The sequence below is a fragment of the Tachyglossus aculeatus genome, chromosome 4 (assembly GCF_015852505.1).
Source record: "Tachyglossus aculeatus isolate mTacAcu1 chromosome 4, mTacAcu1.pri, whole genome shotgun sequence".
In the NCBI taxonomy this organism is placed as follows: Eukaryota; Metazoa; Chordata; class Mammalia; order Monotremata; family Tachyglossidae; genus Tachyglossus; species Tachyglossus aculeatus.
In genome coordinates this window covers 63,890,211-63,897,559 of record NC_052069.1, presented here as the reverse complement: position 1 = coordinate 63,897,559, position 7,349 = coordinate 63,890,211, and the positions used below count along the sequence as shown (strand labels likewise).

The following is a 7,349-nucleotide window of genomic DNA, read 5'->3' as shown; positions in this document are numbered from 1 at the left end:
ATGATTTTTTTTTGTTCTATAGTTGTCATGTCTGATTATGGTTTGAAAGAATCACAGGGCTCCTATAGGTTCTGGTGTCCATTTAGGAGTTTGTGTGCATCCCAGGTGAGGGGCAAAATGGACTTCTTGTCTTGTCTTATGCCACTGAGTCATGTTCAACACATAGCAACACCATGGACACATCTCACCCAAACGCCCCATCTCCAGCGGCAATCATTCTGGTAGTGTATCCATAGAGTTTTCTTGGTAAAAATACGCAAGTGGTTTACCATTGCCTCCTTCAGCGCAGTAAACTCGAGTCTCCGCTCTCGACTCTCTCCCACATCGCTGCTGCCCAGCACGGGTGAGTTTTGACTTATAGCAGATTGCCTTCCACTCACTAGCCACTGGCCAAGCTACGAATGGAATAGGTAGGCCTCTGCTTGACTCTCCCTTCCATAGTCGAGACTGGTAGAGTACCGAAAACTCTCCAGGTACAACCTTGAGAGGGGAAAATGGACTTAGGGAACCAGAATATAATAGAATTTTTGGCTTTCTCTAACCAAGGAATGGATTGTCTGCTGTGGATATCACTGCTAACAGCAGCATCTTTGAATATATAGCAGCTCTGTGTCTGTCAGTGCCAGGGGCATTACAAAGCCTGAACATGGCTGTGGGGTTTCAGGACACTATCCATGCCCAACCAGGCTTCGCTGTTTGTTTCTTTCATTTATTTTTCATGGTATTTTTTACACACTTACTATGTGCCAAGCCTTGTAATAAGCACTGCTGTAGACACAAGGTTGTAAGGTTGGACACAGTCCCTAGCCCATGTAGAGATAGGACAGATTTGTGAGGAGGGGATGTCAGGGAGGTAAGACAGGTGAAGATGTCGTGCTCAGATAGAGGGATTTCAGAATTGGTAGAGATTGTACAGTTACTAGGGTTAATAACGAATATGTGTCAAAGTTGGTGAATGGATGAGATGGGGTAGAACAGGAGGTCAGCGTAGTTGAGGAGTGAGAGGAAATGGGCAGCAGAAGGGTCATCAGGAACATCCACATGGATATTGAATTTTTCAAGGATCAGTGTGGAAATGGAGAAAGAGATAATTTAAGTAAAGGATCAAATGGTTCAGAAAGTTGGAGTAGCCTAGTGGAAACAGCACAGATCTGGGGAGCCAGAGGACCTGTGTTCTAGTCTTGGCTCCACCACTTAAGAAAAATAATAATAATGATAATAATCATGGTACTTGTTAAGCACTTACTGTGTGCCAAGCAGAGTCCCTGTCCCACAAGGGGCTCACACTCTTAATTCCCATTATTCAGATGAGGTAACTGAGGCCCAGAGAAGTTAAGTGACTTGCCCAAGGTCATTCAGCAGGCATAGGGTGGATGTGGGTTTAAAATCCAGGTCCTTCCAACTCCCAGGCCCGTGCTGTATGTACTAAGCCACAGTGCTTGTGACCTTGATCAACTTACTTAACTTCTCTGGGCCTCAGTTCCCCAGACTGAGCCTCCTTTTTCCTCTCCTCCTCCCCACCCCCCTGCCCTACCTCCTTCCCCTCCCCATATCACCTGTATATATGTTTGTAGAGATTTATTACTCTATTTGACTTGTACATATACTATTCTATTTGTTTTGTTAATGATGTGTATCTAGCTTTATTTTTATTTATTCTGGCGACTTGACACCTGTCCACATGTTTTGTTTTGTTGTCTGTCTCCCCCTTCTAGACTGGGAGCCTGTTGTTGGGTAGGGACCGTCTCTATATGTAGCCAACTTGTACTTCCCAATGCTTAGTACAGTGCTCTGCACACAATAAGTGCTCAATAAATACGATTGATTGAATGAATGAATGAATGAATGGAGGGATCACAGTCTCAATCCCCATTTTACAGATGAGATACTGTGGCACAGAGAAGTGAAATGACTTGCCCAAGGTCACACTACAGACAAGTGGCAGGGTCAGGATTAGAACTCAGGTCTTTCTGACTCCCAGCCCTATGCCCTATCCACTAGGCCACACTGCACTGCCTTTATATTCTGGGGCCTGAGGGCATGGAGTGCCTTTTTCATAGTTTATTCTAAAGCAAGAAGCTAAAATGATATTAGAATATCAAATCAGTGTCATAGCTTGCCATGGATGGGCGTCCTAGATCAGGGCCAGGAGAAAAGTAGCATGGCTTCATGGATAGAGCACAAGCCTAGGAGTCAGAAGGTCATGGGTTCTACTCCCAGCTCTGCCACATTTCTGTTGTGTGACCTTGGGCAAGTCACTTCACTTCTCTAGGCCTCAGTTACCTCATCTGTAAAATGGGGATTAAGAGTGTGAGCCCTATGTGGGAAGGGACTGTGTCCAACCTGATTACCTTAGATCCACTCCATCACTTAGAACAGTGCTTAGTACATTGTAAGCACTTAACAAGTAACATAACTATAATTACTGTTATTATAATTATTGTTAGACAAGTGGATTCCCTAGGCAGATCACTCCACCAGGCTAGGCTTCCAACAGGAAAGGGGAAAAAAAAAGGAAATATCCATGTCAGTACAGAAATGCCAATCCTGAAGCTGCCTAGCCAGGATCTCTTACTCCTGAAGGTTTGGAAAAAGATTTCTCCCTGATTATGTTCTGGGTTCTGGCTAAATAACTGGGGCCCCCAGCATTTCTGGGGAATTATGGAAAATTTTCCTGCTTACACCACCTCTCTCCCAATGCCAGGTGTTGTGAGGGTAATTTAGTAACTATAAGGCATTTTCTGACTTGCATTTCTCTCCAAAACTCAGGAAAGAATAATATGATGGGATTCCATTTACATTGGGAATAGAAGTGAATACTTTTCACCACATATGTATCCTGGATTATGCAGGATTCAGACATTCAGCGAAATTGGATTACTTTGGATTCAGTAAGAATTACAATAGAAGACCCAGGGATATTAAAAGCTGGTGCCTACTAGAAATAGTGGCAGACTGGGTAGGGCTCGATAGGAAGGGGAGAGGAAACATTCAAGGTTTAATATTTTTCCCTCAGGTCAATTAAACCAGAGGAAATTCTCTGATTTAACCTCATGTGGGAGAAACAGTGTGGCCTAGTGTAAATCATTTTGTTTTTTTCCTTAAATTGTCGGCTTCTAGAGGTCTAGGACTGTGTAACCTGCTTCCATTTTTCTGTTTTGTTTTGGAGAAGAATCTTGGCCTAGTGAATGGCCTGGGAATCAAGGGACCTGGGTTCTAATTCCAGCTCACCACTTTGTGCCGTGTGACCTTGGGCAAGACACTTCATTTCTCTGTGCCTCAAGTAACCTTATCTGTAAAATGGGGATTAAGACTGTCAACCCTATGTGGGACAGGGACTGTGTCCAATCTGATCATCTTGTATCTAACCCAGTGCTTAGTACAGTTCCTGGCACATACTAAGTGCATAACAAAGTGTTATTTTAAGAAGTGGAGGTTTTGATGGTAAGAAGTTGACGTCAGTGCTTCCCAGTCAGTCAATCATCTTTATTGAGCACTTAATATATGCAGAGCACTGTACTAAGCACTTGGGAGAGTACAGTACAACAATAAACTATTTTGTTAATGATGTGCATATAGCTATAATTCTATTTGTTCTGATGATTTTGACACCTGTCTACATGATTTGTTTTGTTGTCTGTTTCCCCCTTCTAGACTGTGAGCCCATTGTTGGGTAGGGACCGTCGCTATATGTTGCCGACTTGTACTTCCCAAGTGCTTAGTACAGTGCTCTGCACACAGCAAGTGCTCAATAAATATGATTGAATGAATGAATGAATAAAAGGACACGTATGTTCCCTGCCCACAGGGTGTTTACAGCCTAGAGAGGGAGACAGAAATTGATCTCCCAGCATAGGCTCAGTAGGGAGGATCCTACTATAACCCTTGACCTTTAGGGGTGCTTATTTGATCACCACAATGTGGTGGTGGTAGTTGTGTAAAGGGCGGAGGGTTGGGGTTCATCTGGCAGGGACCCCCAATCGTGTCTATTCTCAGAATGAAAAGGCCGGGGGGCTTTACAATGCTGTGGTTGGTAATGGACTCACCAAGTTACTAGGTCATAGACCATTTCCCTGACTAGTGATCCACACCCAACTGTGTGTTGGTTGTTCAAGTGAATAGTTTACAGAGAAGCAGCGTGGCTTAGTGGAAAGAGCACGGGCTTGGGAGTCAGAGGTCATGGGTTCTAATCCCCGCTCCGCCACTTATCAGCCATGTGACTTTGGGCAAATCACAACTACTCTGTGCCTCAGTTACCTCATCTAGAAAATGGGGATTAAGACTGTGAGTCCCATGTGGGACAACCTGATTACCTATACCAAAATTATTATAATAATCATTATTATTAGGTAAGTGTGGACACTCCTTTGAAATATTCAGGCACGAGTTTCTAGAGGAGGCCTACGGTATTCACTGACTTCAGTTTCAGAAATGCAATATTCCAAGAGGGCAGAATAAAATCAATTTAGCAACTAGTGAAGCATCAGAGACCGGCACAAGCTGGCTGACTTTTGTGCAGCATTAGGTCTTCTCTTTATAGCATATTTAATTAAAGATAGGCCATCTTGAAAGCTTGAGAGATTTGTATATGCTTCCTCAAGGTTTCCGTGTTTATCTGGAGCCTATCTGAACTCCTTTGTTCAGGATTCTTGGCTGGAAATATTTCTAGAATAACTTTTACATAATAAATGTACCATTTATAAGGTGGCTCATAAACTAATATCCAAGAGAGATAATCTGCATTCATAGTTGCCTGGTTTTTGTTTTGTTTCGTTTTGTTTTAACTAGCCCCCAGGAATTTAAGCCAAAACATCTGGGCAAACATAAATAAATACAATACTATGAGATAGTTACTATCCATTCAGGCTCAGTGTTACACTGGTAATCCAAAAGTACCCATTTCTAACATCCGATTATGCTGCTCTGATTCAATGGATCAGCTACCGGCTAGAGTATGGTTTACTAGTCAAACTGAGAAGAAACGCCTAGCTCAACTTTTCCCAGAAATTTCCTTCCTTTGGGGATCTACTCAACTATTGGTTATTGAGAAGCAGCATGGCTCAGTGGAAAGAGCATGGGCTTTGGAGTCAGAGGTCATGGGTTCAAATCCCAGCTCTGCCAGTTGTCAGCTGTGTGGCTTTGGGCAAGTCAATTAACTTCTCTGTGCTTCAGTTACCTCATCTGTAAAATGGGGATTAAGACTATGAGGCCCCCGTGGGTCAACCTGATCACCTTGTAACCTCCCCAGGGCTTAGAACAGTGCTTTGCACATAGAAAGTGCTTAATAAATGTCATCATCATTATTATTATTAAGACTGCTGTTAACCTCTTGAGTTTGGGGTTCTCAAATGGGTTTGTAGCATGTTTTAATTAGCACATTGTCTACTGTTCCTATCACCTGGTTGTGTAAATTCAGGCAAACGATTCACTCTTTCTAGACTTCTCCATTTCCTTATCTGGGGGGCAGTAATTCATTCAGTCGTATTTATTGAATGCTTACTGTGTGCAGAGCACTATACTAAGCACTTGGGAAGTACAAGTCCTTATTCTCTTCCTCTTGCTCCAGAGCGACTTTGAAGTAGCCAAAGGTAGCGTTATGCTAAGGTGGAGCAAGATTATTAACTGAATCCATTGTGAAACTTAAAAAAAAAAAGTTTGCCTTTGGTAGGGAGAAAGGTTTGAGGTTTGAGTCATTTCATCGGAAATATGATTGGCCTGCCTGGCCATAATGAATGTGGTGATTTTCATTATTGTTCTAGCTGTTCTCATGTAGAAGAAGGGCCATTTCCTTGAAATTCTCAGACTTAGTCCTAAAATGTCTGCCGTTTTAAGTCACTGGAAAAAATAGCCTCATTTTCTGACTTTGGTTTCAGGCTCAACAGTGGAAAAGTACTGTCCGGTCCTCTAAAAATATTTAATTGAAACCTTCATATGGAATGGCCACATTTTGTGCCACGCCTTGAAAGAGCACTTTCAGGAAACCCTGCAATCACCTTTCTTCAGACAGAAACTTTACTGTTGAATCATGCTCCCGAGCAGCCATCCCCCAGAGGTTCCTTGTGACTTAGGTTTAGTTATTCCTAGATTCCTATTCGCAATATACCTTGTCGCACTATGGTGTTTTCTCGTTATTTTAAACCTACCTTCTTTGAACACAGGCTCCACACAACTCCTTGAGACCTAAAGAGAAGCATACCTCAGCGGCAAACTTCACTGTTTCCCATTATAGATTAAACACAGTATTCTAAGCAACAGTTGGACTGAGCGGTAGGGTTTTTCAACCTCTTTTCTAAGGTTTTTTTTTTCTTTTGAAACAAATCTGTTTAGAAGATAATATAAAGCACAAAGAAAGCTTGTGACCAAGAGGAGGAAGCATATTGCAATACCCCATCTAGTGACAATGAGCCAACATTGCAGGTTAGTAATCCAGAAAAATATATTTTTAAACGGTATTTGTTAAGCATTTCGTTCATTTAATACTATTTATTGAGCGCTTACTATGTGTAGAACACTGTACTAAGGGCTTGGAAAGCACAGTTCATTAGTAGGCACTGTACTAAGCTAGATAGAAGGTTGTCAGGTGGACACAGTCCCTTTCCCAAATGGGGCCTACAGTTTTAATCTTCATTTTACAGATGCGGCATCTGAGGCACAGAGAGGTTAAGTGGCTTGCCGAAGGTCAAACAGCTGGCAAGGGGTGGAACCGGGATTTGAATCAGGTCCTTCTGACTCCCAGTCCTGTGCTCTATCCACTAGACCACACCGTTTCATTGTATTCAATCATGCCCTGGAAAATGCTGGCTAACAGCAAAGATAATAATAATAATAATAATAATAATCATCATCATCATCATCATCATCATCATCATCATCATAGCATTTATTAAGCTCTCACTATGTGCAAAGCACTGTACTAAGCACAGGGGAGGTTACAAGGTGATCAGGTTGTCCCATGGGGGGGCTCACAGTCTTAATCCCCATTTTACAGATGCGGTAACTGAGGCTCAGAGAAGTGAAGTGACTTGCCCAAAGTCACACAGCTGACAATGGGTGGAGCCGGGATTTGAACCCATGACCTCTGACTCCAAAGCCCAAGTAGTAGTAGTAGAGGCAGTAACAGTAGTAGTGGTAGTAGTAGTAGTTTATATTAAGCACTCTGTGCATACCACTGTACTGAGCGCTGGGAGAGATGCTTCCAGGGGCCAAGAAATCTTTGAACAAATAGCAAAAACAATTTTCCATGCACTAAACATATTCTGTTTGGCTAAAATAACCTTTCATGTGTTCCTCTCTGGGTTTTCAGTATACCAATCAGTCTATCTTTCCTGGAGTTCTTTCCTCCACTATAA

General features: G+C 42.5%; 1 non-coding gene across 1 annotated transcript; it reads right to left on the bottom strand.

The window, feature by feature from the left end:
• Nucleotides 1-353: 353 nt before the first annotated feature.
• LOC119928068 lies at nt 354-491 on the bottom strand. Its single transcript, XR_005451024.1, has one exon. It is a non-coding gene; the product is annotated as a small nucleolar RNA SNORA7 (small nucleolar RNA).
• Between the last annotated feature and the right edge of the window lie 6,858 nt (nt 492-7,349).